Source organism: Chanos chanos, chromosome 5 (assembly GCF_902362185.1).
Source record: "Chanos chanos chromosome 5, fChaCha1.1, whole genome shotgun sequence".
Classification (NCBI taxonomy): Eukaryota; Metazoa; Chordata; class Actinopteri; order Gonorynchiformes; family Chanidae; genus Chanos; species Chanos chanos.
In genome coordinates, this window is record NC_044499.1 from 31,070,521 (window position 1) to 31,082,122 (window position 11,602).

Here is an 11,602-nt window from a genome sequence, read left to right on the forward strand (position 1 = left end):
CTGGCTTTAACTGGGAAACATGGACCAGACCTACTTGTTAACCTCAACATAATGAGAACTGACATCAAACTCTCTTTGAATTAATAAGTCATTATTTTGACATACAATATCAAATCAAGTTGAAGGGGTAAACATGGGTGAGATGTAGTTGAAGTATTTGAATGAGTGGGTTCTCTCTCAGTACTCATACATTACTCCTTCAACTTGGCCAAGCAGGACTAACAGTGAAGAACAAGGTCACAAAGAAAGAGAGGACTGAAGAGAACTGGGAATAGACCAGTCACCCAAATGAAGCAATCACTTATTCATCCCATGTGTATGTGAATCTTGTGCTGTGGCCTGGCTGTTTCTGGTGCATTTTTTGATTGACTAGAAGAGAGTTTGATCACATATTACATGTTCTCAGTTTCTGTGGTTTGAACATTGGACATTTGTTTACAAAAAAGGGATTTTTAACAACTGTTCTGGTGCCTTCATTTTTTGAACTTTCAGCACCTGGATTTTATCACATGAATTCTGAACCCCCCCCACCCGCAAATTATAATGCTATGAAAACACAATTATTGAATCGGACACATCTGCTATTCAAATATAATTAATTTAAATTAAACTTCTTTTAACACTTATCCAGAGCTGAGTTTCTAATATTTAACCGCCTAAAAAGGAACACAAACGCGAGTCTCGAAGTCATTCCGCTCTTCTGATATACTAAACAGAATATATGCTCTAAATCTGGACCACCTCGTTGGTTGCTAGGCAGTTTATACCTATTGCGGCTAGACTTCCGCTCATCCATAAAACTTCAGTCGTAATTCCAGAGAATAATTAAATGTGCCTACCAGAATTTTTATTTTTTATTAGCACGGGAATTTAGGGCAAAAATATTTGTTAGATAGACGTGTGGTTCGGAGGACTACCTACTACTTGCTCGTGAAACGACAAGTGCTTCTCTCAGAGTTAGTATAATAAGATTAATTGGTTGATTAGAAGTCAAACTAGCTTCCTAACTATATCTGGTTTCCAGTTTTCCCATAGTGTGCTTCTAACCATTAATCATCTGATATCTGTAACCATACAGTGGGAATCTTTGGAAAGGACAACCAACAAAATTTACGTCTACATACGTTATAAAAAATGTTGTCGGTTCTTCCCTCACACTCCACTTGCAGTTGCTCCTCTTTGATTAGTTATTTCTTTCTACCTGCTTGAACAGGTGAGCACTGTGATTGCTGGGCTACTTCATCCCCTCTTATACATCCCTCCGCCTTAAAATTTGCTCTTATTAATTACTTTATGGAAAAAAAACCAGAGCAATCCCTAGCTCGTCACACTTTCTAATTCACATTTTATAGATGATTTTGATGATTTTCTAGTTTTGAAGTTTTTTCTCCTTAGCCTGCCAATTAAGTATCAATTGTCCAGAGCGCGGAAGAACTATTTTATATCAATAGATAAGCCGTTGTTGTGCACGTGAGGATTCGGCGGCATATGTCACTATATATATAAAAAAGTGAGTAGTGTGGTTTCAGGCATGGAAGTTCGACAGTCGTGCCCGAAAACTGCAAACAATTCCAAATGAGTTGAAGCCGATCGAAAGCACTGTATGGCTCATAAACTGTAATTACTTAAGATGTTATATAGTGGTGTTACATTAACTGAAGACATAATTATTACTATATCCGAGCGTACACAGTCTTTGCATACAAGCAAATCTTTGCACAAATCTTTTTTGTCTGCCTGTCTCAGGGTCTGTTTAATTGGAAAATAAAACTTCCCTCTTTTCACACTCTACTCTGTGCTTTGTCGACAGCTTCTTGGCCTGTTCGATAACAATTCATAAATTACTGCACATAAAATTTGCATTTGTGGTTGTGAGACAGAGTGGGTTAGTTCATCATTTGTGCAGGAGAGCAGCAGTAGAGGCTGAAGGCACTCATCCACACACTTTTGCCTGAAAAGGTAGAATTCTTGCAATGTGTTAAGATCACCATGAGGGAGCAGTGTTGAGTCATAGAAGCATACCGTGTGTTCAAACTTCAAATGGCTTTTTCTGGGGGTTCCACATTATTCGTGATTAAAGTCTCAATATTTACATATATCCGATCCAGTTAATGATGAGACCTACTGACTAGGGAAAATGATATTAAAACTAGCCTTGCGAGCTTTGTTTAACTGTTTGGATTGATGTTAACTCAAAATGTATTGCTGTTTTCCCCCACAAATTTTCATTATTGAGATAATCATGATTCTAGCTTTAGACTGTTCGTTTCTATTCCATGGAATTTAAGTAGTGACAACCTTCTCACTCAAATCACTATGAATATGAGAGTGATTACGCAGTATCAGTGCATGCGAGAGTTCTACACCCTGCTCACGCAGTCATCGTATGTACATCTGTAATTTCTCTTTTAATTGGTTAGATGACCGGAATCTTTTTAGCGGTTTTTCTCAGAATGTGCGGTGACATTGAAACGTTTTAGAGGAAAATGTAAAATGATGTTGGCTTGAACGTGACTGCTTTGTGATTGATGAGTTTGTACTCTCCTGTTGTTCCATGGCAAGAAAACGCCCGAGAAACTTAACGTGTGTAACTCTTTGCTCGACGTTTCTCTTAAAAACAAAACGCTGTGTGATGTTGTAGACCTGATTTTTTTATATGTGGCCTACTCTCGTCGGAGAGATTTGCCCAACCCGTCTTGATAGTCAGAATAATTTACTGCCGCCTTAATTACCTCAAACTCAGCGCGTGAGGGTAGTACTGAAGGAGCTGTATGAGACGCAATTGGTATTAATTTTTCACACGTCAGTTCAGGAACTCATGTTTCAAGCCTGTTCAATTTTCATATGAAATGTCTCGAATTACAAGACTTGTAATGGCTCGGTCTAATTTAATGTCTCAAATGAGATTTTCAGAGCCCAGCCGAAATGAATCCGGTATGGCCAGACAAAGTGGCACAAGGCTATAATGATGATCAGTATTGAAAAAGTAAATTTGCCTGCAGGTTGCTGTAGATTAACCTGGATACTGATTTTAGCCTGCTTGTAATGTGTATTAGGCTACTAGTTTCAGTACACAGAGCTGGTGCCATGAAAAGGCCTGCAAATTTTGTGAGGCAAATAGAATAATGTCCCTCACTGGAATTTGCGTATAAACAATAATTTCTTCAGCACAAATCAATCCAAAATACAGTTTCTTATTCTGTTTATACATGGGTTTATGCATAGAAAAGAATAAACTGCTTCAAAAACCATACATACCTAACTGACATCAGGTTTGATTTGATGTATGCCAGAATGCATTGTTGTTTTTGCCTTTACATGGTCTGAATAACCCAATAATGTAAGAATGGAAATTGGAAAATTAAAGAAACACATAAGAGCTTTAAAAATCCAGGGCAAATGTCTGCTTGACTCATCTCTACTGGAGTTAATGATGCATAACCACAGTGCCAACAAGTTTTAGAAACCCTCCTTTCAATGTAAAAGCTAGTTAAAAACATCAGTTTGCACGAGGATCAAACATTTTATTAACTCACTGAATATCTTCATGTTATTTAACTAGCTGGGGTAGGAATGCATAGAAGAAAATCAACAAAATAGGCAAATACATATTCAGAAGAAAAAAACCTGCCTGTATCTGAATAAGTACAGTGAAAAAGAGAGACAGCTTGGAATTTAGCTACGGCACTAAAGGCACAGGCAGCTCTTTAACAGCCACATGTGTGGACTGAATTCTGCCTTACATGTAAGTTGCTTTGGATAAAAGCATCTACTAACTGAACAAATCTAATGTAATGTAATATAATGTGATGTTATGTAAGGTAATGTAATGTATTCAGGCATCAGAATACTCCCATAGCATCTGAGGATAACACATCTGACAGTCTTATGGTCCCGACAACAAGCCAACAGATATGATGTAAAATCATTGGTTTGTGGCAGTTTACCCTCTTGAGGATATTATACACTGAATCAGTAATTCTGAATTGCTTTGTCCAGGTTTTGGACTTTGGTTTTCTCCTGTCCATCTCATCATTCTAGGGAAAAAAACCCTTCACTAGCCCTTTCACAGTCTGAGCAATACAGTGTAGAAGTGATAGAGTGTAACAGAAGACAGGGAGAGAGGAGTGAGGATGAGAGAGTTATAGCCGTAGCCCACACAGACACAAAGACACAGACATCATGGAAATGATGGATATCTCTGCCCATGATTTATAGGACTGACCATGACTTTCTCTCTCTCTCTCTCTCTCTCTCTTTCTCTCTCTCGCTGTGGAGCTCGGAGCTGTGTGCGTTATAGTAACACCTCCCCTCTTATTTGAAGTCTACTGTTGTGGCTTGCTTTAATCATCTTTTATTGTGTGAATCCCTGTAAGAAATAAGGCATGGCTTGTCAAACATCTAGAGATGAGCATCAAACCTGATTTGATGTGAACAGAATTATTTGTGTGTGTGTGTGTGTGTGTGTGTGTGTGTTTAATGTGCTTAGACGTGACCTCTGTGTACGTTCTGTTATCGTTAATGTGGATGATCACAGAGACATACAGAGGGGTTTGTAAAGTCTCTTTTATGTTTTCTGGCACTCAGTGGGTTAAAGGTACAAGCAAACACATCCATCTTCTCTTCTGGCCTCGTCACATTAGCATTGATCCATAGAGGGAATAAAATAACATGCTTTTATTGTTACAAACCGCACAGTCGGTGCTGTTCCAGTGATTGAGTGCGTGGCCGCATTTTTAGAGACATGGTCACCCTAACCCATTTTGTCTTTCTGTCAATAACGTGGCACTTGTCCAAATTATGGATCGATAGAAGAGCTTATTCTTTTGTGTTTGGTCATAATGAAGTTGGCCCCTTTTCCTATGGAGATGCAATTCCGCTTTTGGCAACGTTTTATAAATACATATATATGGATATATATGTGTGTATATTTGTGTGCTTGTGTGTGTGTGTAGGTGTGTATTTTTTGCCTGTGCAAACTTGATGGCAATGCAGAGCAAGAAAAAAAACCCTTAAGATTGTGCATCATATTTAATGGTTTAATTTCCTGATGTTTTTCTGAGGGTTCTTGGGTTTCATTCATGTGTGCGACTGCTCAACAGAAAAGCGTCTCCCATTGGAAAAAAGAAACATCTGTCACTGGTCGTGGGCTGACAGCTCTCGTCTGTGTGGGATGTTTTCTGTGCCCTGCTGTTGGACTATCCGGAGCTGTCGTTTGTTTTAATTACCATGGTTGGGAAGGGTAAAGCAAACAGGATCTATATGTAGTAAAATGTTCATTCTCTGTGTGAATCTTTGGGAACTTAGATCATTTAAAATTCTTCATTGCTGAACCCTGTAATAATCCGTGAGGACATGGCAAATTCTGTCATTTTCCATTTGAACATAGAAAAGTCTGAATAATTAGAAGACGCAGACGAAAAAGGGCACACATTTAAATGAAAATTTTTGCCCTGTGATTTAGAATTTCAGTTTTACGTAATGTGTGAACATTGGTGTTTTGTGTTAAATTTTATACTTGGTATGATCTACATTACAACGTGCTACGCCTTACATGTATGACAAAAGCACAAATAGGACATATTGAAATTATAGAGATTTATTCTTTTGGTTGAATTGATGCTGAGCCATTTTAACTTTGATCAAAAGCAAGAATTATTTTGTCCTAATTATTTGTAAGCAACATCTGGAATCAATCAGATTATGATCCAAGTCCATAGACTGCTTTTTAGGATAAAGGAGGATAAAGAAATCAAATATTTATGTTATCATTTACATTTAACTTTATATATTGAATCCAATTAGAGAGTTAAGTGACAGGCATATTTGTTATCATATTCTTGCTTAAATGTAAAAGTTTCAAAGTGTTATTCTAAATTAGAGAATAATGATGAAGTCGTATCATATTTACTTTTTGTCTGTCACTTTGCCTCAGGAAAAGCAGACTCCACAGTTCTGGACGTTTGCCAATCTTCTAGTCCTTCAGTGCATTACCGTTCTGACTAATGATATTTCAATCATTACGTTCTAACATCTAGATTAGGAGGAATTCAGAAGTACTATAATACCATTTAGCATTGTTCCTTTTTCCAATTTTGTAATTTCATGCCCCCCCCAAAATGCTGGGAATTTAGTTAGAGTACACAAGAATATCTGTCTTGAGTGCACATATTTTGCAGTGTAGAGTAATTTAATTTTTAGTTTTAATCTTTTATGGAGTAAACTTTATCTCTGCAAGTTCCTTAGTGCACTGGGGAAGTGAATCATGTTATTTTAATTAAATATAAATATATTTAAAAAAAAAAAACAGACAAGGGTAAAAGAATGCAGTACATAAACTACACAATCTTTAAAACATTTCCCAACCATAAACAGCTAACTGGACTGAACAGGAAATGACTTGTAAGCAGTGCTGAAGGACTGCTGACTTCTCCATGTGAGTGGATCAGTTGTCGTTTGTCTTGTGTCAGTCAGCCTAGGGGAGCGATTCCTCATTTCCACACAGCGTTAGTGTCCAATCACAGCCATAGAGCTGTGTGTCAGCTTCACTCCCGGCCAGCGATAAATAAGGTCACATCGCAGTAAATAAAGGCACACCCAAATACAAGATACACAGTTCAGCCCAGATCACAGAAGTTTCTTTTTAACTTCTATTATTATTATTATTATTATTATTATTATTATTATTATTATTATTATTATTATTATTATTAACTGCAAAGTAACATCAGAATATTATCATATTTTTTTATACTTTAGTGTATGATAGTATTGTTACTGCTACTATTACTACAGCTACCACTAATATAAACAACATTAAGAATACTATATTTCATACTGTCCTGTACATATATTGTAAAAACTCATTAGATTGAATTTTACTTATAACAGAATTTACATTTACTTATTTCAAATATTAAAATCAATGTGCATGACATGAGTTCAGGAAAGGAAATTAAATTTGAACTTTAAAATGCAGGCACATGGTAAATTGTGGGACTTCATTTGAGATTTTTTTTTTTACCTCTGAGTCTGATCCAGATAGGGTCCAGATTCTGTTTTTCACTGATGTCCATTTGCATGGAGAGAGCAAAGATCTGTGTGGGGAAGAGCATTAAATAGCCCAGGTCAGAGTGATTTAATGGAAAAAAAACCTGGTGTCAAAGATTTTTTTGTGTTCAATTTTCATATTTCTAATTAACTTAAGCCATCTGGTGTGTTCGCTCGTAGAACCAGTCTTTCTTGCATTTGTTTGAAGTATTTTATCTCTTTGCACCATTCATATGAAAGTCTGTGGGATTGGCAGGAGTTGAAGATCAGTCTTTAGGCCAGCAGAGAGGCAGAACTAATGACAACATTAGACCGGCTTTGTAAAGCACAGTCAACGGATGTGAATTAACCAAGCAGCAAATAACGGGAGGGATTTCCTAATCTGCATGAATAAACATATGTTTTCTGAATTTTGACTCGAAACACACTTTCATTTGAAGAGTCCCTGATCAGGAGTGGAACTTTGAGGGCGGGAAGAAAATTAAAAAGGAGTCTTTTGGGACCCCTCCCCCAAAAATAATTCTTGGTCTGAGGCCTCGAGATCAGTCCGACCTGATTTTGCCGCCTCTTTGTGCACCTATGAGTCTTTGCATCCTCTCCCCTTTACCCTCCTGAGTCCAAACAGGGTTTCTTTTAAAGAATGCTTGACAGCGCCACACACCAGACCTCCTCAGAGTCTCTAATTAAACTGATGTCAGAGGGGTTTTGTGGGGCCCTGGAGAACCGGGGGTAGGTGGGTGGGGGGGGCATTAAGGTGTTGTTAATGACTCTTTGTGTGTGAGTTAGATGGTGAGACACATGCCCTGTCTGTCTGTCTGCCACACACAATAGAACACAGTCTGTCAGTTAAGCATGTCTCTTCATTAAGAAACTTTGCTATTGTGCTCTGTGTTTTTATGAATGAGACTAAAGAATGAAATAGGCCATGACTTTTCACAAGACTGACAGAATGAGTGAATGCACTTTTTAAAGGGAGGAAAGCTGTTTTCAAGTTCTCTTAACTTTGTATTAAGTGTAGTATTATTATTTATTTTTGGTCAACATGCATTTGGAATAGTGTAAATATTTTTTTTCCTCCAAGTTATTGAACATTGGTACACAACTGTTATCATAAAACTAGAGAGGAGACAAGAACTGGAACCCATCTATATTTATGTATATTTGAAACTTTTTGGTAATTAAAGAAATACATTTTGCAGACGATGTAATTTTGTGAAATGTGTAATACTAATCATTATCAATTATATCTTGTTGATTATGTTAAAAAAAAATCATTGAATATAAACTAATTAGGCTGCTCATTGACTTTTTCACTGTTCAGAATCAAACAGCCCTAATGTTTACTGACCTGCAATGTCACAGCTGTAGATTATTTTTCTCCCTTTGTTCTAATTCCATTCTTTTCAGTCATTCTTTGCCTTGAGCAGAGAGGAGATTAGAGTTAAACAGATGGCAGCCACATCCGTTCTCTCTCTTTCATTCTCCAGTACCACTTCAAGGCTGTCGGATGCTCTTAGTCGCCCTGCCAGTGTAGGAGTGCTAAATGACAAGTTGAGTGACGTTCGGTGGCTATGAGAATTTTGACGTTTAAGAGGTTCACGCTTGAACGCTTGTGCTGTGTTTTATAAACACTTTAAACAGGAAGTCTGTTCCCAGTTTAAAGAGCCGAGCTCACAAACAATGGCCAAGCTCAGCTGTAACACATGACTCTGTGCCACCCACGTATTCCAGTCTCTCAGAGCCTGCTACATACAGTAAGACACACACACACACACACACACACACACACACACACACACACACACTCCCACGTATTTCAGTCTCTCAGAGCCTGCTACATACAGTAAGACACACACACACACACACACACACTCCCACGTATTTCAGTCTCTCAGAGCCTGCTACATACAGTAAGACACACACAGACACAGACACAGACACAGACACACACACACACACACACACACACACATGTATTCCAGTCTCTCAGAGCCTGCTACATACAGTAAGACACACACACACACACACACACACACACACACACACACATGTATTCCAGTCTCTCAGAGCCTGCTACATACAGTAAGACACACACACACAAACACACACACACACACACACACACACACACGTATTCCAGTGTCTCAGAGCCTGCTACATACAGTAAGACACACACACACACACACACACACACACACACACACACAGACACAGACACACACACACACACACACACACACACACACGTATTCCAGTCTCTCAGAGCCTGCTACACACAGTAAGACACACACACACACACACACACATACACACACGTATTCCAGTGTCTCAGAGCCTGCTACATGCAGTAAGACACACACACACACACACACACACACACACACACACACATGTATTCCAGTCTCTCAGAGCCTGCTACATACAGTAAGACACACACACACACACACACACACACACACACACACACTCCCACGTATTTCAGTCTCTCAGAGCCTGCTACATACAGTAAGACACACACAGACACAGACACAGACACAGACACACACACACACACACACACACACACGTATTCCAGTCTCTCAGAGCCTGCTACATACAGTAAGACACACACACACACACACACACACACACACACACACACACACACACACACACACATGTATTCCAGTCTCTCAGAGCCTGCTACATACAGTAAGACACACACACACAAACACACACACACACACACACACACACACGTATTCCAGTGTCTCAGAGCCTGCTACATACAGTAAGACACACACACACACACACACACACACACACACACAGACACAGACACACACACACACACACACACACACACACACGTATTCCAGTCTCTCAGAGCCTGCTACACACAGTAAGACACACACACACACACACACACACGTATTCCAGTGTCTCAGAGCCTGCTACATGCAGTAAGACACACACACACACACACACACACACGTATTCCAGTCTCTCAGAGCCTGCTACATGCAGTAAGACACACACACACACACACACACACACAAGCACACACATGTATTCCAGTCTCTCAGAGCCTGCTACATGCAGTAAGACACACACACACACACACACACACACACACACATACACACACACACACAAACATGTATTCCAGTCTCTCAGAGCCTGCTACATGCAGTAAGACACACACACACACACACACACACACACACACACACACAAACACACACATGTATTCCAGTCTCTCGAAGCCTGCTACATGCAGTAAGACACACACACACACACACACACACACACACACACACACACACACACACACACACGTATTCCAGTCTCTCAGAGCCTGCTACAGACAGTAAGACACACAAACACACACACACACACAAACACACACACACACATGTATTCCAGTCTCTCAGAGCCTGCTACATACAGTAAGACACACACACACACACACACACTCACGTATTCCAGTCTCTCAGAGCCTGCTTCATACAGTAAAACAGACACACACACACACACACACACACACACACACACACACGTATTCCAGTTTCTCAGAGCCTGCTACATACAGTAAAACACACACACACACACACACACATGCATATTACAGTCTGTGAGAGCCTGCTTCATACAGTAAAACAGACTACCAGAGAGAGACTGTAGAGAGGGAGAGTGTCTAGATTTTTGTCTCTTTGTTTCAAGACATTTTAAGAAATGGTGTACAATTCGACATGGTTTCAAAAACTGTGCTTTGTTTGAAAAAAACAAAACAAAACAAACAACAGTGATATATATTCAGATTGAAATGATTTATACTGTTAAGAGAAAGATTGTTCACTTCTGAGTTTAATTATCCAGAACAAAATGACATTCTTTTTCAGTATAAATCATGGTTTAAGGTTAGGTATGTTATTTTTCTTTGAGGGATTTTTAAGTGTTTTGTGTATGGTTGAAAAAAATCTAAACAAAACTTTTGAGAGACAGAGAGAGAGAGAGCCTTTTCCTCGCTCTCATTCCTCTCCTATTCAGTCTTGAACCTGTGTCCTCCGGCGAGTAAAGATCAGAGTTCAGCAGCTAAGGTTTTTAATAGGTACATTCACCCCCCCCCCCACTCTCTTACACACACACACACACACACACACACACACACACACACACACACACACTCCCTTTCTTTCTTTCTTTCTTTCTTTCTTTCTTTCTTTCTTTCTTTCTTTCTTTCCTAATTCTATGTCTCAGACAAAAGCATTTCCCTCTTTTTGTCCTAATCCATCTTGGTTTGTAACCTTCAGGTGTTGGTGGATTAGTTAAAGGCACAGATGACCCAGTGTGGTGGCAGTGGAGGGGAGTGAGGGGGGTGCTGTTGTGTTTGAACTGTGAGTAGCCACTGTGGACAGCCTAATTGTGCTGTGCTGCAGGTTAATGTTGGGCTAATGCAGCTGTAATTAGAGTGAGGAGGCGTGAGGGGAGACTGGCTTTAATCCTCCTGTTTACCACATTCCTGTGCCGCCCTCTGATTTACAGGTGAGGATCGGGGATGAGGAACAAATGC